At 42.6% G+C, this 23,765-nt stretch overlaps 1 protein-coding gene and 1 pseudogene across 2 annotated transcripts in view; one reads left to right on the top strand and one right to left on the bottom strand.

The window, feature by feature from the left end:
* Positions 1-17,816, bottom strand: part of BMPR1B (bone morphogenetic protein receptor type 1B) — a 350,045-nt gene extending 332,229 nt beyond the window's left edge. For both annotated transcript variants that reach the window (XM_074950638.1, XM_074950637.1), the window contains exon 1: positions 17,129-17,816. The gene's annotated coding sequence lies outside the window, so the exon portion shown is untranslated. The remainder of the gene's footprint in view (positions 1-17,128) is intronic.
* On the top strand, positions 1,476-2,035 carry LOC141986075 (peflin-like; annotated as a pseudogene).
* Positions 17,817-23,765: the final 5,949 nt, after the last annotated feature.

Below are 23,765 nucleotides of genomic sequence, written 5' to 3'. Positions count from 1 at the left end.
ATGGTCTCCCACAGATAATAAGCAGTTACATAATCCATTTAAGCAGTTGCTCAATCACTGTGTGATAAATTCTAACGTCCATAGAAAAGATGCCACAAATTATCCTGCTTATTGGCTCTGGTAGCTCTTCTCACGTCCTTACATCCCCTCTGAACACATAACTGGATAAATATTTGTTAGAAATAGGGTGTTCTTGCAATTAAATATTTGTTTTCTCTGATCATCAGCTGGTGTAAATTAGCATAGCTTCACTGATTTCACTGGAACAATGCTGATCTAACATCAGCTGGGGTAATGACCCCAAAGTTCCTCTTTCAACTTCATGGATTTTATTCTGTCTCCTTCGTATTGTTTTCCAATCTATATATTATATATGATAGCTTTGTTTCCAGTTGCAAAGGCAGGTAAGCATATCCTTTCCCAGTACTGAATACAAGCTCCATTCCTTGGTGCTTCAAAGCATTAAGACAGGACCCTTGAAGTGAAAGATAAATCTCCTTTCCCAAGTTTTCTTTGGCCTGACTAAACAATATGTTTTCCCTGCACTCCTATCAAATGACTAAATACTTTGGACTTCTAGTGCCTTTCATGCAACAAGCTCAAACTATTTCATACACCTTAATTAAGCCCAGTAGCAGCCAGGCAAAGGAGGTAAGAGAGATTAAATTGCCTCATCTTCAGAGATTCTCAGCACTCATGTTGCTCACTGAAGTACATGGGGGCTGTGGGTTCTCATACCCCCTGGAAAAAGAAGGCGGGGGGAGGAAACGTTTTACCCAGGTCACACAGAGGCCAGGCCTACACCAGAAACTTTTGCAGCACAGCAACATCAGTTAGGGGTGTGATTTTTCTGCAACATTTCTCTGCCAACAAAAGTGGAAATGCAATTATACAGCATTGGCTGTTCTAGCTTATTTTGTTCACCAAAGCAGTACAAGCTAGACCAGCAAAAGTACTTTTTTTTGCCAATATACACTAAGAGGCTTTTGCCAGTATTGTTATAATGGTATAGCTATACCCATAAAACGTTTAAGTTTATACTAGGCCAGAAAGTCACTAGCAGAGCTAGGAATGGAAACAAGTACTCCTGTGTGCCCTACCTATTATTTGTATTGGGTTTTTCCCCCACAAATCCATCCATATACCATATCTTATCACTTCTGGAACATTGCACATTGCTACTGCCTTGGCCTCACTACTGATGAAATCCTTTACACAAAACACAAAGCAAAAGGAGGTGAAGGTGTGGAACTCCTTCAAGCCTGCCATGTCCTCGCACTTCAGTCTCTGCAGAATGTTACTTACCCATCCCCTTTCACATACAAAGAAGCACAAAAACATCACTACTCATCTTTAGACAACTCTGCGGATTCATTTAAGGTACTATTCTCTACTACCCTTTCTGGCCCCAGTCCTGCAAAACCTTACACAAGAGTTTGATTTTACAACTGTAACCCCTTGGAGTTTAGAGTGCCATGGCCGGCTACCCGTACGGGCAGGGTTACCCCGGATCAGCAGGGCCAGCCCCAGGTGCCCCGCAGGGCGGTTACTATTCCAGAGGCCAGTATGGAGGTGGGCTGCTTCCTGGTGGTTCCTATGGTGGCCCAGCACCTGAAGGCCCCTATGGACCACCATCTGGCAGAGGGGCTTATGGGCAGCCCACCCCAGGGGGAGCACCATCTGGAGCTCCTGGGGGACCTTAGCCCCCAGGAGGGCCTTATGGGCAGCCATCTACCAGTCCCTATGGTGCCCTCAGCCAGGACCCTATGGAGCCGGGGCTCCTGCTGGTAACATGCCCCCTGGCGTGGACCCGGAGGCCTTTTCTTGGTTCCAGACAGTGGATGCCAATCGCAGTGGCTACGTCTCCATCAAAGAACTCAAGCAGGCCCTGGTCAACTCCAACTGGTCTGCATTTAATGAGGAGACCTGCCTTATGATGATAAACATGTTCGATAAAACGAAGTCGGGACGGATCGATATCTTTGCGTTCTCGGCCTTGTGGCACTTCATCCAGTTTGGAATGCCCCAGCCCTAATGGATCCTCTAGTTGTCGCACAAAGAGATGATGAAGGGGAAGAACCCACAATAAGTACTTCCGAGGCCCCACTGTCTGATGCTGTGGGGACCTCCCAAGAACACGATGAGGAAGGTTTGGTGCAGGCAGAGAACCCTGTACCGCAAACAGCCACTTTAAACCCAGATGCCCTCGAATTTGTGCCTCAAGGACCCATCATCTTGCCTCCATGTTCAGTGGTGTCACCTGAGCCAATACCCAACAGCCAGCCTAGATGTTCCTCTAGGGAAGGGAAGCCCAGGTGTGTGCTGACGTATGATCGTTTAGGAGAACCCAGTGACTTACAGATCTTTGGGGTGCCACGAGGGGCAAGTTGCCTCATGGGAAACCTGTTCCACCCCTCGGGGTCCTGTGAGATGGATAATGGAAATGCTCCTGACAAATGGGGGCCCTGGGTCTCCTGCTGGGGATCCATAGTGTAGAGTTGCTCACCTTGAGGGGACATCAAGGATTATTTCTTTGGGGGGGGGGGAGAGTGTAACCCCTTGGGGTTTAGAGAGCATGGCCCCTTTATATCTTTTTTCCTAGTGGGGAGGGGGAGCAGTGAGAGAAAGGAGGGAAACTTGGGGGTGTAGCTCTGGAGCCCTGGAAGAGAAGGGCTGCAGCCGTGAAGCCCTGGACAAAAAAGTGAAGGAGAGAGAACCTGCCTGAAGCCTGGGAAGGACAGGGTGGCTGATTGGGGACACCCCAGGACAGGAGCCAGGACGAGCACTGTGCCAGGGAGGAATCGCCCGAGAAGGACAGGCCAGAGCTGGACCCAGCATCACTGCCACCCAGAGCTGCATGGGGCTGTGAGTACTGGGGCTTGTGACTCTGCGCTGGGAATAAGGAGGGAGGCTGCTAGTTAGTTAAGCGGGGAGGTGGTCGCTCTGTGTGGCTTTGCAGAGAGCAGCAGAAGAGGGCACCGGAGGGGTTTGTTGGGGAAAGTTCACTGGTGCTGAAGACGACCAGGAGAACCCAAGACTCAGCACTGAACTGGAACTTTGCTCAGGACTCCTGAACTCTGTGTGCAGACACATTGTCAGTGTCTGTCCTTTCAGACTGTGCTACCATTGGGCCTGTGGGGTCTTGGTTTGGAAGCATCACTGTTCTACTGCTCCCCCTATACTTCCCCTTGTTGTTTTTCTCCTCTCATCCCTCTGTAAATAAATATCTCCCTTTATTATATCCATTGTACTTTTCCTGGGGGTGTGTGTGTTCACTCTGGGGGATTTGGAACAGATGCCCCTGGGGTAGAGGGGATTTTTCCTGCTGCATTCCTGCGCGCACTGTCTCTTGGCCAGAGCTGCCGGCAGAGCAGACTCCATCTTGGCCAAAAGGGCGCTAAAGTTACACAACCAAGAGTAGCCTCATTGAAATCAATTAAACTATTCACGAATATGCTTGTATCTACTACCACAAGTAATTTCGTTATTTCATTGAGACAATTCATGGTAGTAAAGTCAAACACGAGTACGGCGTAGTAAGACCAGCCCTTTGTTTGTAAATTCTTCCCTACCTTATCTCACTGAGCCAGGCTCCAGACACTGTCAATACAAAGGCTTTCCCCAGAATACTAGAGCTGCTGAGGGAAGAGCCTTTTTTCATCCTTCTATCGATTTGACTTTTTACATCTCACCTCATATCTCATTATTATTAATTAATTAATTAATTAATTATAGTTCTATACTATGATCCCCAGTAATGGACCAGTCATTGTACAAACACAGAACAAAAAAATGGCCCATGCCCCAAAGAACTTACAATGTATCTTGACTTAATTCTTCCGGAATAATTAGTGTTATGTCTAAATGTTTTTAAATCCTTTAATATGTTCAAAAATTATAAAATATCCTTAACACCAGTGTCGTCTGTCCATCATATTATATACAATCTGCTCTCTTGTTCTTAGCTCTGTACAGTTTTGGAGTTTGGCTTGAGAAAACTATAAAAAAGGCCCCAATCTTACATTCAGGTCTGCACTGGCAGACCCATGCAGAGTTCCACTAACTTCAACAGGGATTGGTGTGGGTGATAAGACCCCAGAGGAACAGATCCAATTGCAGAGTCAAGGCCTGCAGTTGTACAAAGCAGTCTATATTAATTTAATCTGCAATAAGAGGAATGGAAATGGCAAAACCAAAAAGGGTTGTATAAACATGTTTGAATGCTACTAGGAGCAAGAATGAGATTGGGGTAAATATTTCAAATAGATGCACCATATCTGAAAGCACATGGGCAGCATGAAAACAGTAGATTAGACAGACGCTTATGGTAAGTCTCCTTTTTTGCATACCCTTCCAAATCATGCTGCATGAACTGTCAGGGTGTGTTAGAAAATTTGAGGCGGGCACAAAGGATGAAATCCCACCCCCTCTGCAGAGGGTCAGCAAAATGACTGTGCATGATTTAAATGATCAAAATAAGTAACAAACCGTACTGCTAACCTCAAATGTTCAATAATCGTGAATCAGGCCTCAAAAAATCATGAGGTTGGTTTAAATTGCCTGAGATTTAAATAATAGTAATATACATGGGGTTCTTTTTATTTGCCTTCAGGTTTCCAAGCTTTTCTCCACAACCATTTTTTTTTTTCAACAGAAGTTCTGATTCTCACATACTCACAGACCTCCAGGGGACCTTAAGAAAAATACTATATTTTACACCACATGGCAACACTTACGTGCTGGTGCTCTACTGCTCAGTGAATTTCACCCCAAATCTGATAGCCCTGACAATACCCTAGTTTGCCTTTAAGAAGAGAACGACTATTCTTTCCTAACAGTATTGAGCAAAATTTAATGAATGGAAGAGACCTTCATTCTCTTCCAACATAGATGGTCAAACTGTTGATTTCTGTAGATCCTTTTTTAGGTCAGCAACTTGTTGTCGATGGTGACAATAACCTTGGCAGACTAATAACTGCACACTTCCCATTGCTAACACGAGTCTGTATTATTCTCTGAAAATTCTTTTAAAGGAATCAAATTAGTTTGCTTCGATTACTTTTCTTTTTAATATAACCTTGATCTTGCTGGAGACAGGAGAAAACAAACGGGAAATTAATGATGGCATTCAAACAACAGTTCAGGAATTTTCTGTCTTCTGCTTACTTGTGGAAGCAGCAGTGGGGAAAAAGACAAATCTCAAGGGTCACAGTGTGAAAAAGACTCAGAGAAAAGTCATAAGCAGATAAGTTAAAATGTATTCATTTTCTCAGTGATTTTCTTCTAATACACAACATGGATCTGCCTGCTGCTTTGCCTACTGTTTGGATAAGACCCTCTGCCACTGCTGTAAAATATAAATATTAGGGCTGTCAAGCAATTAAAAAAAATAATCGTGCTGTTAATAATAGAATACCATTTATTTAAATATTTTGGATGTTTTCTACATTTTCAAATATGTTGATTTCAATTACAACACAGAATACAAAGTGTACAGTGCTCACTTTATATTTATTACAAATATTTGCGCTGTAAAAACAAAAGAAATAGTATTTTTAATTCACCTTATACAAGTACTATAATGCAATCCTTTACCATGAAAGTTGAACTTACAAATGTAGAATTATGTACAAAAAAAACCTGATTTGCTTTTGACTGCAATGTAAAACTGTAGAGCCTACAAGTCCACTCTGTCCTACTTCTTGTTCAGCCAATCACTAAGAAAAACAAGTTTATTTACATTTGCAGGAGATAATGCTGCCCACTTCTTGTTTACAATGTCACCTGAAAGCGAGAAAAGGCATTCACATGGCACTGTTGTGGCCGATATCAAAAGATATTTACATGACAGATGCGCTAAAGATTCACATGTCCCTTCATGCTTCAACCACCATTCCAGAAGACATGCGTCCATGCTGATGATGGGTTCTGCTCGATAACGATCCAAAGCAGTGCGGACCAATGCATGTTCACTTTCATCATCTGAGTCAGATGCCACCAGCAGAAGGTTGATTTTCTTTTTTGGTGGTTCAGGTTTTTTAGTTTCTGTATCAGAGTGTTGTTCTTTTAAGACTTCTGAAAGCACGCTCCACACCTTGTTCCTCTCAGATTTTGGAAGGCACGTCAGATTCTTAAACCTTGGGTCGAGTGCTATCGCTATCTTTAGAAATCTCACATTGATACCTTCTTTGCGTTTTGTCAAATTTGCAGTGAAAGTGTTCTTAAAACAAACATGTGCTAGGTCACCATGGTATAACATGAAATATATGGCAGAATGCAGGTAAAACAGAGCAGGAGACGTACAATTCTCCCCCAAGGAGTTCAGTCAGAAATGTAATTAACACTTTTTTTTAAACGAGCCTTATCAGCATGATAGCATGTCCTCTGGAATGGTGGCCGAAGCATGAAGGGGCATATGAATCTTACATAAATACCTTGCAATACCGGCTACAAAAGTGCCATGCAAATGCCTGTTCTCACTTTCAGGTGACATTGTAAATAAGAAGTGGGCAGCATTATCTTCCGTAAATATAAACAAACTTGTTTGTCTTAGCAATTGGCTGAACAAGAAGTCAGACTGAGTGGACTTGAAGGCACTACCGTTTTACATGGTTTTATTTTTGAATGCAGTTATGTAACAAAACAAAAAAATCTTTCGGGGACTCCCAAGCCTCCCTGCTCAGCCCCAGGCCCTGCCCCCACTCCACCCCTTCCCCCAAGGCCCCACCCCCCCACACCTCTTTCAGGCCCCCGCTCACTCCACCCCCCCCCACCCTCTCACTAAGCTGAGACAGGGGTTTGGGGTGTTGGAGGGGGTGTGGGCTCTGGGAGGGAGTTTGGGTGCAGACTTTGGGCTGGGGTAGGAGTGTGGGCTGTGGGAGGGAGTTTGGGTGCAGGAGGGGGTGTAGGCTCTGGGCTGAGGCAGGGGGTTGAGGTGTGGGAAAGGATGAGGGGTGCAGGCTCTGGCTGGGTGGCGCTTACTTTGGGCAGCTCCCGAAAGTGACCGGCACATCTTTCTGGTAGTGGCTCCTAGGCAGGGGGTCAGAGGGTCTCCACACACTGCCCCTGCCTGCAGGAACCGCCCCCACAATTCCCCACAGTTGCAGAGTCGGCGGCACCCCTCCCCCTGGGGGTGCCACACGGACATGCTGGTTGCTTCCAGGAGTGGCGCGGAGCTAGGGCAGACAGGGAGCCTGCCTTAGCCCCGCTGCACCGCTGGACTTTTAGCACCTAAAATCTCCCAGTTTGGCTTCAGTAGCCTCCGGGAGATACAGAGAGGAGGAGGCGTTCATCAGCGAGGCTCACAGACCCCTGAAGTACCCTCTGGGGCCCCCAGGGTCCGCGGAGCCCAGTTTGAGAAATGCTGCTATACAGAATAACTGTCAATGTGCACACTATGCATAACAATTCATTGGATTTAGGCATCACTCTTCACCCAAGGATCTCAAAATGCTTTAGAAAAGGTGTATCTCAAATCTTTAGGTCCCAATCTTGTGCCAACCCATTGAAGTGATTGAGACGGCACACATGCTTAAGGGCTGTGCAGGGAGCCCCCATTCAGAATTGGCCCCTAAAGGCCTGCCTCTAGACAAAGCGAATCAAGTGGGGTTTGTATGTGCTTAATGAGATTCCTCCAGGCTGCAAATGCCTGCACAAAAGACAGTTATAATAGAAGATAAATGCCTTTTTTGGAAAATCTTATACATTCAACCTTGGTAACCAATACAGATAATTAACCTAATCTCAATTATAATATCCTGCCTTCAAAATACATCTTGCATAGAAGCAAGATTAATTATGTTTGTCCTGTCCAAATCTTTCTCATGTGCATACACACACAGTCTATGAGCACCATACGCTTTGAACCGATTTAGCTAGGGAAGATGTAGCTTATAAAAATGTTTATACTCTCTGTCTGGAAAAGGTGGATGCGCATGCCTGTGCGTGAGGAAGAGAGATCCTCTCTTGGTGGGGAAAAGAGGAGTCTTGAATGCTAACCTTTGCAGGCACATAAAGGAAGAATTGATTTTTAATTATCTGATTACAAATCATTTTATTTGTGTGCTTTAAAAGTTATGTAAATACCAACAGGCATGTCTTTCTTTGTCTACCTTTCTCATACTAACTACAGAACTGGGCTTCTAACGTGGGTAAAGGGAAGCACAGTTTAGCCCAAATTCTGTTTGTAAGCTGAGGTCTTAAACCTTTACAATAAAAGAAATGCTTTATAGTTAAGCTTAAGAACTGCCACATAAAGGAAAACATTTAAATGGATACTTTTATTCTGCAAAATCCTCTACAATTGAAACAAAATTACTCTACCAATATATATATATATATATTCATCAGCAGCAATTTTTAACAGTACAATCTGCCTATTCCATTGATCAAATGGGCTGTCCATCAAGTGATTAACAACCCTCTTGACCACTGATAGTCTCTCCTATATAGTTTTTCAAACATTTCCATCTGCAGCATTTGAACAATTTGGGCCCAATCCTCTGCCATATTTGTGCAAGAGTAATAGAAGGTAAAGCAGACAAAGGAAGTGACTGGCATATTGAAAATAGGATATCCATCAAAACAGCTATTTACAGTAGGCAAATTAATCACAACAGTTGGGACCAGTTAGTCCTCTCTCCTTGTGATCTTTAATTGATCTGGAGTCTCTTAATCTGGAAAGGGGGAAATTAAATTAATCCTAATTAAAGCCCTAATCCTGCAAATATATACATACATGAAGCTGTGCACATGCAAAAGTGCTGGTCGCTTCAAGGAATAAAAGGGCTTTTAAAAGGGCTCTTTTCTAATGTGGCTGCTTTTACATATCTATGTAATTAGGCTCACCCTTTTTGACTTGGCTTTTACATTTGAAATATTCTATGTCACCTACAAAATTTTGTGTCTTTTTTTTTTTTTTAGAAAAGTGGCAAGAATACATGAATTTATAATCCAGTTCATAGAAAAAATAAATTAAAATATATTTTAATATTTATAAGGATTTAACTCAATATCTTTGAAATATGAGCCAAACACTTTATTCATTGAAATACACAGCCTCTGGTTTTATGTTGTGCAAATTTAGAATATTATTTCATCAGACACATCCCCATATACTGTATTTCCACTTAAGCAAAACATCGTGCTGATTTTAAATTTTTGTTAAAATAATAACTTTAAGGGCAATGAAGTTCAAAGTTCAATTTATATAAGGAGTTATGAATTTGTAAAGCCATACAAGAGTTAATTTATTATTAAAGAAGCTGCCTTACTGTGCATTTTGTTTTGACACATGAGAGAGAATGTACCTAAGTTTTATTTATACATTTTTCCATAAACAGGGCACCTATTACAATGATTTTCTCTGTATGATCTGTATGATGCAAAAATACAAAATGTCAAATACTAACTACATAGCACTCATGCATATAACTGAAAAAATTAATCAAAACAAAAATGAAGATTATCAAAGAGAACCATGATTTTCCTATATTTTAGTTGTCATTGCTTCAAAAAGAGGGCCTATATTAAAATATGGCACTCCAAGAACTAGATATGGAAGGAAAATTATAAATAAATTGGTTCAATATATGAGGACATGACAAAAAGGAAAGAAGTACTCCTTTTCTATTCAAGCTTTCATCTGCAAGGTCACCATTCTGCAGGGAAATCATCAACTGAGCTGGCATTTCCAAGTGATGCTTGGATACAACTTTAAACAAAACAAAACCTGGTAACTTAGATATAAAAATAAAATACCATCTAATTCATATGTAGCATATCATAGCGACTCCCTGCTAGTCACTGTCTCATACAATACAGAGACAAGTTTTCACTACTGTTAGCACTTAACTATTTCATGGCTATTAGAAGTTAACTGGATGTGTTCTGCTGCTGTCTATGTACCTATTACTTGTCATTGTAATACCATGGACCTCTTGGTAACCACAAAATTATCAGCTACAGTCAGGTCTGGCTGCACAAATATTTTCAGCAGTGCTGATGTAAGTGGCAAAGAAAACTTCTTGATTGTCAGACTTTTGACTTTTAAACTCAACAAATTTGACCTGGAGTCTTAGAGAAAGAATAATATGGAACCTCAAGCTGTCATTTTTACCAGCACTTTCCTGACTATAGCCACAATTTCCTGCTCATTTTACTCATGGGAGAAGCGTCATTGACTTGAGTGGGACTATTCATGTGAGAAAGGAGAACAGGATTTGAACCTTTCAAGCTGTTTCATAATGGAGGTAAAAAATCCCAAGAAAACTGAATACAGAATTCCACTTCTCTTTGCATGACTGTTTCAGAATAACAAGGTGTAAACTCAGCAAGGGAGAAGGCCATCTTCATGATCTCAATTGCGAAAATCTTCATTTAAAACAAAACAAAAAGGTTTAGACTCAGCAAAAGTTCCCAGGAAACAATCCTGCTGGGATTTCCTGTGGGCCTGATTCTGATCTCAATTTTTAAACTGGGGGTGTATCTCCATTTAATTTCAATTGAGTTACAATTCAATTTACACTGTGGACATAAGATCAAAATTGTGCCACCTGACACTATTCATCAAGAGATGTAATAACATCACGGTAAGCACGAAACAATCTTGAGTAGTTTATCTTGTCATCTGAGCCCCCCGAGATGCTGAGAAGTACCAAGGAGAAACTGCTCTGGAAAAATTAAAATAATGAACTACACATTTAAAAGCTCGACATTTAACACCCACGACAGACATCTGCAAGGTGATAATGTTACTCCAAATTTAGGTGTGTATGATGCTCTGTAATCTGACAACCTCCTTATCCCTTTCCTTACAAAAAAGACAATCAATAATTCCTTTGCAAAGGGATTCGGATATTCTGCTGGATGAAATGGTGCAATTTCTCCACACAGCCCAGTGGGTGACAGGAGATACATCGTGTCTGATAATGCCCAAAAGAAAGAGATCAGAAACAGAGAGGTCAGACACCCTGCATTCATCACCAGTGCAGAAGCAACCGGTAAGAATTAAAGCCTTTGCTAGAGAAGCAAAAGCTACAGTTTTACTTGTAGAGGAAATGCAGACAGGATAGAGGATGATCTCTCTGTACTCATTATTAATTATCACGTTTATTATGGTAGTGCCTAAGGGCTGACCAAGAATGGGGTGCCATTGTGCTAGGTGCTTTACAAACACAGAGTAATAGACACTTCTACTCCAAAGAGCTTACAATCTAAATAGAAAAGGGGTGGGCAAAGGAGAACCCACAAGAAAAGGGAACAATATGATATTAGCAAATGTCATTGGGTGTTTAGTTAGGAGAGGATAAGTGAGATGGAAAGAAAAGTGAAGGGAGTCGGGGACACGGAAGAGAAGCGGGACACTGAAGAGAAAGGGAAAGCAGGGGAAAAGTGGCAGGGGTGGAGTATATGTCTGCATCCAGTACTGCATAGTCTGAAGAGCCAAAAATCAGCATGCTAAATAACAAAGATATTATTCTATTTGTTGTTCCTCTTTAGGAACCAGTACAATCTTGAATCTGACTATTGAATCTGACTATTTACGTTTTAATGTTTTGGGAGGTTCAAATTCACTGAAAAATTAATGATGAGTACACAAACACTTGCACATTTTTGGAGCTAAAAGCAGAATCAAAAGACAGAGTTACTATTTACCTGTTACAAAGGGGGAATAAATTGTTGGACGAGTGGAAGAAAATATTGGAGTCCAAGCTAAAAGCATCAGTGAGATTAATCCAGTGTGGTAGAAGAACGTGCAGCACAATATAAAAGTCTACATGCTAGAACTACTTACAGAAAAGAAAAGATCACATACACAAAAATTAAAAGTGGCTTGAGCAGATCATAAGGAATAACTAACAATCCCACATGAAGCCACTATTTCTTGACAACTACATTAAATGCTGAAGTTTGAGAGAGAAAATGCAGCTCAGCATTTGAACACATGGAAGAGCAGGAGTAAACATACACCAAGGTTTTATTATATTTTCAAAAATATTTTGGTTACTTTAACAGTGTTTTCTTATTAAAAAACCTAGAGCCCACCTTACATTAGCTACGGTATGCAAGTCTCTTTCCTCTCACATGCATCAGAAGAATTGGGATGGTAGATATAAAGATATACTTAGATATAAAGTGCTGTATTATTTATAAGGGAGATTTGAAAGCTCACTGGGAATTGGGCACCAAACTCCCCTTTGTGCCTTTGAAACTCTTACCCTCTATCTGTTGTTATATTTCTCTTCTTTAAGCCAGACTGGGATAGAGATTCTTGAATGAAGGCTAGGTGCTTCTTGTAAGGGCTAAGCATGCTTTGGAACTTGTACCAGGATAGAAACCAGTTTTCATATGAATGGACTAGAACTGATAGCTGTGTGAAGAGTTTTCCAGTCACCTCCTTCAGAGTTTTGCCCATCAAGGCCAAATATTTATATTATGTCAGACAATGCAACAACAGTAGTTTATCGATACAAAAAAGGAGCTACTATATGATGAGTCCATGTGTTTTGGGTCTAGTTTTAAGAAGCGTTGTCATTTAGATCAGAATCACTCATTTCTATCAGCAGTTCATATTGCGGCCAAAGATAACTCCATGGCAGATACACAAAGCTACAGGTGGAGGAATGTTCCTGGACATGTGGTAAAACAAGCTTTTTTACATTTGCTGCCAGGTACGAAATATAGCCCAAATCCTGTGAATGCTTAGTCATGTAACCTTCCTCAGTTGAGTAGTTTCTCTGAGCTCAAGGAAACTACTCACAGGTACAAAGTTACTAACCTGTGTAAATCTCTGCAAGGTTAGGCCCTGTGTTTAGCCTCAGGTATTTGAATCCTGACTATGAAGAGAAATGCATTGCCCCTAAACTGAGGGAAGCAACATTATACATACACTACATCTTTCTTTCATTTCCCCCCATTTCAGATAATATCACTACAAAAGTTCCGCCCCCCCCCCCCCCCGCTCTCCTGCTGGTAATAGCTCACCTTAAGTGATCACTCTGGTTCCAGTGTGTATGGTAACACCCATTGTTTCATGTTCTCTGTGCATATAAATCTCCCACTGTATTTTCCACTGAATGCATCCGATGAAGTGAGCTGTAGCTCACGAAAGCTTATGCTCAAATAAATTGGTTAGTCTCTAAGGTGCCACAAGTACTCCTTTTCTTTTTGCGAATACAGACTAACACGGCTGCTACTCTGAAACCTATCTAAATTTTCTAACTCCTTAAGTGGAATAATGATAGCAGTGTATTATCCAAGTGGACTAGTGCAATATTCTGCCCTTAGAGCTGCCTGATTATTGAGAGAAAATACCTTTCAGAAGTTTAATTGAGGTCTTCAGAAGCATCCAAGGATTAATTAAATTTGAAATCAGGTACTGCAAAATGGTTTTATTACTATTTGTATCATAGCAGTGGTTAGAGATGCCATCCCCATTGTACTAGGTACTGTGTAGACACACAATAAAAAGAAAATCCCAGCCCCAAAGAGCTTACAATCTAAGAGATATATATCTATTTTAGGAAGTACTGAGTCATTAGTTCTGTTAGAAATAGAAAAGATTGTAAACATGTGAGAAATAAGATTACTTTTTTCATATTAGTAGGAACTCACATATCCCACCTGAAAAAGTGCTTTCTTCTAACTCTCACCATTTCCACACACCTGCCAATGGATGCAATCACTTACATATTGTTCTTTGTGTTTTCTAGGAAATAATGCATAGAAAACAAATCCAGAAACAAACAGGCTAGAAAGCTCTGGCTTTGTGAACTGTTCTTGGTGAATCTGTCACTTAATGTTACCACCAAGTAACATTTCTCTTGCAAGAAAATTTCAAGACCTGAGGGCTCAATCAGGAAAAATAATGAGCATTCTGGCCTTCACCCAGCAAAGGACTTAAGCACATGCTGAACTTTAATCCACTAACTCCAATTGGACGACTCACACGCTTGAAGTTCAGCCTGTTGTTCAGTGCTTTGCTGGCTCAGGGTGACAGCCTCAACACACTACAGGATGGAGCCATAGTCCATAGCTGTTCCACAAAAAGCAATCGTCTTATACACAAAGTGGGGGTCTGCATTTGGTGGAAGTACCTACAAAAATCAGACTTGGAAACCCTGATTCTCCTCTCCCATAGGTGAGAATCAGGAGTAGCTCACCTGAAGTCAATGGAGTTACAAAGACGCGGGAAGAAGGTCAAGCTCCACAATTTATTATTCTGTATTCCTTCTTTTAAAATAATTGCAAGGTCTTTTTAATAACACAACATTTAAATACGGTGACCCATATAACTTAACTTCACCGCATAATCTAACACTGAATATACTGCATTCTAACGATTAAAAAAAAAAGCTCTGGGTGAAACTCACTCCTGTGCAGAGGGACTATGCACCAGGCCTGAAGTGGAACACAAGTGCTGCAGAGACCTCTTGCTGGCCCTCTGCATGGCGTGAATTTTGCCTTTTATTAGCAATAATGTAATCAGCACTAACTCAAATTTGAAGTATAACACCTCTGTGCATTCCTTGACTTTTCCACAAGCCATCTCTAGTTTAGTGTCATTTTAATTTTTGAAAAAAATATATATATATTTAAAAGTTGTTCAATATAATTATTTGTCAGAAAATAGCGCTGGGTATAGCAGGTATGTATTTGTTCTGAATATACAGTTTTAACTGTTTACTTTTTCCCTGTAGCAAGTGAAACCCTCTCATCAGGCTCTTCAGTCAGCTAGCAATGAGTTGGGTAAGCGCTGTTTTCAAAACAGAACTTCAGAAAATTGAACACTATAAGTCAGTATTTTATGTGGAGCAAAACTTATTTATAAACAACGAGTGAAGCATTCTTGAGAGTGTGAGAGAGAAAGAATTACTTTTGTTTCATCAATTCACAGCATTCTCCATTATCTTCCACAATAAAAGAAGTTTTATCTTGACAGACATTTTGATTTAAAAGCACATTTCAGTGTCATTAAAAATGCACCAACAGCTTTTGACATAGGAGTAATGAGATCATATCAAACTGTAACATGTGACCAAAAGGAAAGGATCCAGTGGCTTACTAAACAGCCTCTCAAATTAGACAAATAACATGCTGTCTCAAATTTTCTTGCATTAAGTTAAATTTAAAACTAAAAAAAAAAAAAGAGCCCGACTTGCATGATTATAAAATATGTTTGAAGTCATGGTAAATTAAACGTATTGTGTAATTTTAAATATGCTTTACATGCAAAACATCACTATAATAATGGCAAACTCACAGAATAGAAGGCAATTGTTTTGCATGATTTTACAATGACTTACCAAATGACATTAAAGCACTTGAAGCCAAAATGCCATATTCTCAACAAACATCTCTACAGCAAATGTTTCTAAAGGGATTAGAAGAACTCTGTCATGTACAATTGCAAATCTTTGAATATTCTTTTTATAGTTAGAACACAGTTATATGACCACTAAAAATGTTAAAGGAGGCTTTACACCTATACTTTGGCTTATGGTTACTCAAAGATCACTAGATGAGACTTCCACCGCTTTTTCCAACCAATGAACAGGATTAAAAATGTCACCAATGTAGCTGCAAAATTAGGAAATTGGATATATATTTGGTGAGTATAGATGTAGGAATCCCATTAATATCCAGCTGCTGATTTACGATTTCAGTGGTATTTCCACATAAATTGCCTAAATTAACTTCAACTTTTTTTAGCCAATATCCTGTCCTTTAACAGCCCCCTTTGCATTGTTGAGTACAATTACCTCTCTTCAGCTGATGCTTCTTTGCTAACATTACAGATGTTTTTGCAATTGTAATATGTTTATTTTTAGGTGTTTTTGGATAGTTTAAAGACTTTTCTCTCTGTGTTCCTTCACAGGCACCTTTGAGTGCACAGTGAGTCATTCAGTCTCCACCTTAATAATAATAATGTCCCTCCAAGAGCAGTTCAGCTTATGGTGTTAAAGGGGAAGCTCTCCCTGCGAAATCCCTAGGAGCTGCCAAAAATCATTATCACTGATCTGATTTAGTCAGATAGGCAGCTCAAGGCAGGTTGGAAAACACAGACTATGCTCCAGTACGAACTGAAAACACTGTATCAAGTTCTTCTGATCAAAACAGGTAGGGGGCGGGCTGGAATAAGACGCACAGGTGCAATTAATTTCTGCAGTCTTTAAGGTCCATTCTGTGGCATGGTTTAAGTGCAATCATGAAGCTATCAACACAATCAACTTAATAGTGATATGATAAAAAGATTAGAGTGCTAGGGAGGGGGGGAAAGCGGCATAACAACCTATCTCCACCCCTTGCCAACCCAGCCCCTTGGCAGAGGACGCCAAGTACCAAATAATAACCTAGTAGCTGATTTGATCTCAGGAACACGGAGATATCAACCGAAACCCCTTTACACTTTTGCCCGCAACATTTCCACATGCAAGCCACACTTAGCAGCTACTTAAACACCCCCCAAACCGCCAACATTTCCCAACCCTGGGTACCAACAGGTGGGCTCCTAACTCCGTTTGCGGGGGGCCCACGCTAGCAGTGGTCTGGTTTGCAGCGCGACCGAGCACCGTCAGCTCCCAGGGCAATGAAAGCGGGGCGGCCCAGCAGCACCTGGGAGAAACAGGGCGCTTCTCCCTGGGGTGCCAGTAGGAGCCTAGGGTGGAAAACTTAGTTCAGAGTCAGAACCCCCCTTGAAAAGCCCCAACACAGGCAATCACCAAGGGCGGGGGGGGGGCTCTCCCCATGCCCCCCCCACTCTCAGTCCCCTGATCCCGCTGCTGCAGCAGCTCGCTCGCTCGCTCCCTCCCCGCCCCAGCCCCAGCCCCAGCCCAGCCCCGACTGCCAGGAGCCGCCGCCGCCTTGCCCGAGCTGCAGCATCCCAGCGCCGCTTCGCCTCGGGGCGCGGGGCCGGTTGCCAGGGCACAGGTACTGCACACAAACCCCAGCCGGCTCGGGAGCAAGCGGCCCGCGCCTTCCCCCGCCTGTGGCTTGCAAGCGCCGCGCCCCCGCCCCGGAGCGGAGCCACCCAGCCTCTTGCGGGGGGGCTTTTGCATTTCCGCCCCCCACCCCTGCCTCTGCCGGAGCTCGCTGGCCCCAGGACGCGCCCCGCGGGGAGCTCCCTTACCGGCTGCCAGGCCGCCCCCGCCGCTGGGTCCGCGGGCCCCGGGACGGAGAGCAGGCGCCGCTCACTGCCGCCGCTGCGCCTCCACGCCACAAAGTTGGGTCCGCTGCTGGTGGTGGTGTTTCTCCCCGCCAGGTTCCCTCAGGCGCTGCAGTTTTATTTGTTTTATTTTTTTTTTCTCCGCGCTTGCCCTCTCCAGCTCCCACTAGTGATTGCACAGCCCGATAGCAAAGCGGGACTCGGCGGCCACCCTGCCTGCAGCCAGCGCGGAGCTTCGGGCCCGGGAGAGGGCTGCTGCCAAGCCCACGCTCGGCCGGGCGTCCCCGCAGCCCAGCTCCTTGGTGGCGGCGCTGCTGCCGCCCGAGGGGAGAGTCAGTGCTTGATGGTTGCACCCATGAGCCTGCTCCTCTGTCTCTCGCGCTGCGGGGTTTTGAAAGTACCTTCTCTGCAGTGAAAACTGCTGTAGCTCCGTATCAGAAGGGTGGCCGTGTTAGTCTGTATCCACAAAAACCAGGAGTCCGGTGACACCTTAAAGACTAACAGATTTATTTGGGCATAAGCTATCCTGGGTAAAAAAAAAAAAAACCCACTTCTTCAGATGCAAGCACTGTCACTGGAGCACTGACTACCCACCCTGCCACGCACTGGTAAAAAATCCGCCAGCCCAACAACGCACCGCCGCATCCCACAGCTTATTCCCAAACGGCTGCAAATGCCGCTGACAAAGCTAAGAGATTTGAGAGAAGTGGAGCAATTTACAGCCTGGATCAGATGAGCAACGACACTGTTGATGGTAAATGGACAACATGGGGTTAACTGGGTAAAAACAAATAATGTTTATAGCAACATGGGAATTTTCCGCAAATCATAACCTATTCTGCCTCCTACCTGCTGTGTTCCCTTACTAGCACTTGTAGCGTGGTAGCACCCAGAGGCCAGAACCCCAGCGTCAGGGCTGCACAGAAGCAAAAGCTGACACTTAGCCCCCTCCCCCACCCTTCCAAAAAAATTACTTAGGAGATAATAGAATTGAGGAAAAGGGGCGGGGATGGGTAGTAGGAAAGGGCCCCAGCCTGTGGGGTTCTGCTGTCACTGTGCGGATTGCGGGGGCTCTGCTTGGGGCCACAGAACTGTTCCCAGACCTACTTCTCCCTGATCCCCAACCCCTCTTTTACCTACAGGCTCTTGGCCGAGTGGGTTGCCTTGGGTTCACCACAACAATGCCAGTGACAGCAACCGTGGGATCTGGTGAAGCAGGGTGTATGCCAAAAACTGAGTGGCATTTTGACTCCATGTGCCAGGTCACAATACCAATCACTAAAATTTGCCCTCCTCCTTCATTTTGAGGGCCCTCTCAAACAGGAGTTTGGAGCAAACTAATCCCTTTCTTCCCTCACTAGGCAGCCCTGCCCATCATGCTAGGCACTGTACAGACAAAAAAATGGTCCCTGCCCCCAGAGCTTACAATCTAAGTAATCTTTTATTACTCTTATAGAAAATAACTTATACTGTTAACAATTCTATTTATCATGTCGAAAGCTAATAACTAAACATGCCAAGAGTCTTATACCACACCCTGAAATTAGTCTTTGACTAACCACAAGGGAGAGAATTCCAAAAGCAAGAACTGAGATGGTCTGACATACAGGGAGGAATTAATCATAATAATAATAGAAAATTATTTCCTTTTAAAATCACATGTGCAGTTGTATTTCCCTTCTTCCTCCCCAGCCTCATTAGAATTAATTTATTTTTCATCTGGCAAAAACTTATCATTTATGGGAGAGGTGGGGAACAGACCACCTCAAGATTTTGGAAATTCATGTACAGGAATGGGCAAACCAGTTACAAAAACAAGACGACCCTCCTCCACCTGACCCCTCACCCATTTCTGGGACTGAACCTTTCTTTATATTCCTGGTATGTTGGGCTAAATCTTGTTTATTTTCTCCTTTTTATGCATCTTTTCATTTCTGGGCCCTGGCTGGAACTAGCGCCGGCAATCCTGAAATACTATGAGAAAGGCTTTTTATTGGCTGTGGTAAGAAGCAAAAATACTGGTAATCTTGCAAGAAAGCCCTCTCATGCTCCACTTTTGGGAACTCCATGTTCATGAGTTACCCTCAGACAGCTCAAATTCCACATGTTTTGCCCACCATAGTCATGGCCCACCATAATGCTGGTGGATCCCATATTATGAACCTGCACTTCCCACCTCAGCAGAGGAATTTCAGCTCCATCTCTTCTGGCGTTCTCTTCTGTTTTTCCCTGTGCCCAGGTGCTACAGAAGAAGAAAAAAATGGCCAAGAGGAATGGAGAAAATATGCCAGTATGGGAAATGCACAAGCAAAAAGGCAAGGTAGACCAGGAGAAGGCAGAGAGAGGGGAGATGGGACAGAGGGAAGGGAAGAGATGAGAGAAAGAGAGGACAGAAGTGGGTGCATGGTGAGGGGAAAAGTTGTAGGAAGAGATGGGAAGGTCAGATAAAGACAAAGGATGAAATAAATTGAAGGGGAGGGTGAATGATGTCCAACATTATGCAGGCCTTTTCCCAAATTGTAGCACAGGGAGAAGGACAGCACCTTCCTCAAGTAGGTAATTAAATGTCTGTAGGACAACTGGAACTGATAAGAACAAGGATTTTGCCCTGAAATAGGGATGGATGCAGCCACAAAAGAGCAAGGAACATTTATGATTTTTTCCCCTTGAAAATGCAAGACTAATCTCCATAAGGGAGGAGCCCAAGAGGCTTGCCCTTCCGAGCTGTTATGAGCTAGCAGCCACTGAACTGAGCTATAAGAGAGAAGGATGATGGTCTCTTTCTTCTCATTAGCATCTCTGACAAGTCTTTTCTGAGGGGATCACTTCAGACACCAGTCACTATATCAATTTTCATTATAACAACAGTTTTATAAAACACTCAAAATACATAGCTCCTAATAAAGGAGATGGAGTATATTTGACAAGGCACTGTTTGGGGCTGTCAGCAGCACCAGCAGTAGATAAGTAATTGTCTAAATCTTCTGTCACTGCTGAGGTAAACAGATGAAACCACAAGCGTCCTGGCAAAGTTCAAGCCTTCTGGCGAAGTTTGCAGCATGCTTTCACCGCCCTGACCTCAGAGCGCTGAACACTGCAGTGATCCTCCTTCAGTTCGTTAAGATATTGTGAGCGTCTGCACAGGAGAGTTTCCAGTAATCACATGTGAATAAACATTCAAGGAGAGACAAAAATATTCCCTTTCTGTCTGTGCTTATAGAAGACAACATAATCCTCAATCTTCTAGAAGCTAATACTGTGCATCTTTCCAAACCAACGCTATTAGCGTTCTGTCATCTGAAGAGCGAAGTGATCCTGAGATTTGTGCATTGCTTTCACTCGAACAACCTGATCAAATCTATTTGTTATTCGATAGCCTGACTTACTTCACAATGGCAAGTCAGTCTGCAGAGCCAGTTTATTAATTTATTCCCAGTTGCTGACTGAAGATGTTACTTTATTCTACTGTACTAAAGTAGTAGACTTATTTTTATGGTCCTTCTATGCAGCAAAATGTACTTTGACATGAAGTCAGATAACATAATTTGCTCTTTCCTAAGTATATAAAATATGCTACAAAACCTGTTACGTGGTCATCCTATGGTCCCATAACATGTTTTTAACCCCCTCTTAAGATGACAATACCAAACTCTGTTCTCTAAGACATGCATAGTATAATGCAGTCCCCCCAAACAGTACCTTTTGCTGTTTAGAGCAGCCCTTAGTTCACAATGAATAGAAAATAAAGAAGCTACATCAGCCAGTTAGAAAAAGCTTCTGCTTTTTAAAGTAGGAAAATGACAGTTACCATATGCACTTTGTCAAACAGCATTATTTTATTTAGCAGAGATACTGATCATCCACTTACTTAATATATCTTACCATCTCCTCATTAAATCTCTCAATAAAACACGATTAATGTCCAAGATTCTGGGCCAGGTTCAGTCCTGATGTAATCAGGCACAACTCCATGAAGTCAAAGGCTACATTTGGTAGCATGTGCATTACTTACTACTGAGCACATAATTACAGTTACATTTTCTGTGCAAGCTCTGCAGTATCAGAATCAAACTCATTGCTGCGGAAGCCATTTTCCCCTACTATGCTATCAAATCGTAGAACTGGAAGGGACCTTGAGAGGTCATCTAGTCCAGTTCCCTGCACTTGTGGCAGGACTAATTATCTAGACCATTTCTGACAGGTGTTTGTCCCACCTGCTCTTAAAAATCTCCAATGATGGAGATTCCACAACCTCCCTCGGCCATTTATTCCAGTGCTTAACCACCCCAACAGGAAGTTTTTCCAAATAGCCAACCTAAACCGCCTTTGCTGCAATTTAATCCCATTGCTTCTTGTCCTATCCTCAGAGTTAAGAAAAACATTTTTTCCTTCCTCCTCCTTGTAACAACCTTTTACACACTTGAAAACCGTTATGTTCCCTCTCCATCTTCTCTTTTCCTGAGTAAACAAACCCAATTTTTTCATAGGTCATGTTTTCTAGACCTTTAATCATTTTTGTGGCTCTTCTCTGGACTCTCTCCAATTTGTCCACATCCTTCCTGAAATGTGGTGCCCAGAACTGGATACAATACTCCAGCTGAGGCCTAATCAGAGAGGAGTAGAGCAGAAGAATTACTTTTCGTGTCTTGCTTACAACACTCCTGCTAATATATCCCAGAATGATGTTCACTTTTTTTTTGCAACAGCAGCGTTACACTGTTGACTCATATTTAGCTTGTGGTCCACTATGACCCCCAGATCCCTTTCCGCATTCCTCCTTCCTAGGCAGTCATTTCCCATTTTGTATGTGTGCAACTGATTGTTCCTTCCTAAGTGGAGTACTTTGCATTTGTCCGTATTGAATTTCGTCCTATTTACTTCAGACCATTTCTCCAGTTTGTCCAGTTCATTTTGAATTTGAATCCTATCCTCCAAAGCACTTGCAACCCCTCCCAGCTTGGTATCATCCACAAACTTTACAAGAAGAAAAGAAAAGAAAAGGAGGACTTGTGGCACCTCAGAGACTAACAAATTTATTTGAGCATAAGCTTTCATGAGCTACAGCTCACTTCATCGGATACTCTGTATGCCATTATCTAAATCATTGATGCAGATATTGAACAGAACCAGACCCAGAACTGATCCCTCTGGGATTCCACTCGTTATGCCCCTCCAGCATGACTGTGAACATAAGAAAGGCCATACTGGGTCAGACCAAAGGTCCATCCAGCCCAGTATCCTGTCTACCGACAGTGGCCAATGCCAGGTGCCCCAGAGGGAGTGAACTTAACAGGTAGTGATCTAGTGATCTCTCTCCTGACATCCGTCTCCACCCTCTGACAACAAGAGGCTAGGGACACCATTCCTTACCCATCCTGTCTCATAGCCATTAATGGATTTAACCTCCATGAATTTATCCAGTTCTCTTTTAAACCCTGTTATGGCCCTAGCCTTCACAACCTCCTCAGGCAAGGAGTTCCATAGGTTGACTGTGCGCTGAGTGAAGAAGAAATTCCTTTTATTGTTTTAAACCCGCTACCCATTAATTTCATTTGGTGGCCCCTAGTTCTTATATGATGGGAACAAGTAAATAACTTTTCCTTATTCACTTTCTCCACACCACTCATGGTTTTATATACCTCTATCATATCCCCCCTTAGTCTCCTCCTTTCCAAGCTGAAAAGTCCTACCCTCTTTGATCTCTCCTCATATGGGACCCGTTCCAAACCCCTAATCACTTTAGTTGCCCTTTTCTGAACCTTTTCTAATGCCAGTATATCTTTTTTGAGATGAAGGGACCACACCTTTACGCAGTATTCAAGATGTGGGCGTACCATGGATTCATATAAGGCAATAAGAGATTCTCCATCTTATTCTCTATCCCTTTTTTAATGATTCCTAACATCCCGTTTGCTTTTTTGACTGCCGCTGCACACCGCGTGGACGTCTTCAGAGAACTATCCATGGTAACTCCAAGATCTTTCTCCTAATTAGTTGTAGCTAAATTAGCCCCCATCATATTGTATGTATAGTTGGGGTTATTTTTTCCAATGTGCATTACTTAACATTTATCCACATTAAATTTCATTTGCCTTTTTGTTGCCCAATCACTTAGTTTTGTGAGATCTTTTGAAGTTCTTCGCAGTCTGCCTGGGACTTAACTACCTTGAGCAGTTTAGTGTCATCTGAAAACTTTGCCACCTCACTGTTTACCCCTTTCTCCAGATCATTTATGAAGAGGTTGAATAGGATTTGTCCTCGGACTGGGGAACACCACTAGTTACCCCTCTCCATTCTGAAAATTTACCATTTATTCCTACCATTTGTTCCCTGTCTTTTAACCAGTTCTCAATCCATGAAAGGATCTTCCCTCTTATCCCATGACAACTTAATTTACATAAGAGCCTGTGGTGAGGGACCTTGTCAAAGGCTTTCTGGAAATTTAAGTACACTGTGTCCACTGGATTCCCCCTTGTTTGTGGACCCCCTCAAAGAACTCTAATAGATTAGTAAGACATGATCTCCCTTTTCAGAAACCATGTTGACTGTGCAATAATTTATGTTCTTCTATGTGTCTGACAATTTTATTCTTTACTATTGT

Source organism: Natator depressus, chromosome 4 (assembly GCF_965152275.1).
Source record: "Natator depressus isolate rNatDep1 chromosome 4, rNatDep2.hap1, whole genome shotgun sequence".
Lineage (NCBI taxonomy): Eukaryota > Metazoa > Chordata > Testudines > Cheloniidae > Natator > Natator depressus.
This window is presented reverse-complemented; position numbering and strand designations above follow the sequence as displayed.